Below are 1,476 nucleotides of genomic sequence, written 5' to 3'. Positions count from 1 at the left end.
GAAAACGATAAACTAATACACACAAGCAATTATACTTGATTGAAAACGAGACCTACAACTATTTTGACAAGAAAATATTGGATTTTCTGGTTTTTCCAACTAACAAAGATTTTTATACAAAATGATTATGAACACACCAACATATTTTATGTTGACGCTTTTCAAACGACTTGTATTCTCAGGAAATCAGTAAGCAGGTTTGTGAGCCGCGGATGTTGAATTATTTTGATGTAGTTTGAAATTTACTCACCATTGTTTCTTTTATGTAATTCAAAAATATAAACATGATGTAAAACAATGTATGTTTGATATATTGATGTATGATGTTTGGATTTCCTATGTTTCAATTATAATCAATTGTTATGATACTGCACAATGAAGTCACCCGCCTCCGGACGTTTTCGCCGCTTGGTTCGGGGGTGTGACAATAACAAAGAACATACCCTTTTCAAACAAAATTCTTATGAACTCACCAACTTAAATGTTGACACTTTTTTAAACGACTTGTATTCTTAGGGAAATTAGTAGACAAGTACCCTCTCAGGCGTTTCATTGATGGAGCATAGTAGCTTTCATGTCTTGTCTTTTGCTATAGTTTTAATGTTAAACAAGAAATGTTATGAACACAATGAAAATACTATGTTATTAATGCAATGGTTGATTACTATTATACAATTATTGTGATACTGTTCATGACGTCCTCCACGCCCGAATGTTTCCGCTGTTTCGGTTTAGGAGTGTGACAATAAGTTCGAAGGGAATAATTTCAGATGCTAGCAAAATAAGATGAAATTTTTGTTGACAACAATGAATGTGGGGTACGTGTTACATATTCCAATGCATGAAGGAGTGGATGATGAGACACCGGAACAAACTTGGAATCATAGTAAGTAGGAGAACGACGATCATATCTGTAGAGGACACATTCTAAACAATAAGTTTTATTCCTTGTTGTGATATCTACCAAAATGTTGAAAGTGTGAATGCATTATGAAATTCCCTTGAATAAAACTATATCATTTAAGATGCTTATAGTAAGAAGTTCTTACTGAGCGACTTCAATAACTTTAAGATGGTTAATTCAAAGACAATAATGGAAGGATGTCAAACATAATTTTAAACATAAAAAAAAGGAACTATATTTGGTTCAATTGGGTAGTCACTTACGCATAGAAGAATCTTTTTTTAGGTGCAAGAGAATGCCAAAAATAATGGAAAGTTTGAATATGGATAACCCTATGTTAATATGGTTGATGACATGAAAACAAACTCCAATAAGAATTGAAAAGGAAAGAAACACAAGTTTTATGGACCCAAAAGATCCAACAACAAAAATTCCACTGAATTCGTGTGTTGGAGATGTCATTGAGTTGGTCATAGGAAGCATGATTGTCATGTGAAACTAACTGATGGTTCTAGTGGAAGTAGGAATAGAAATGGAAATGGAAATGGTGGAAAACGGTAGAAAAATCAAAG

The sequence above is a fragment of the Lactuca sativa genome, chromosome 7 (assembly GCF_002870075.4).
Source record: "Lactuca sativa cultivar Salinas chromosome 7, Lsat_Salinas_v11, whole genome shotgun sequence".
Taxonomy (NCBI): Eukaryota; Viridiplantae; Streptophyta; class Magnoliopsida; order Asterales; family Asteraceae; genus Lactuca; species Lactuca sativa.
This window is presented reverse-complemented; position numbering follows the sequence as displayed.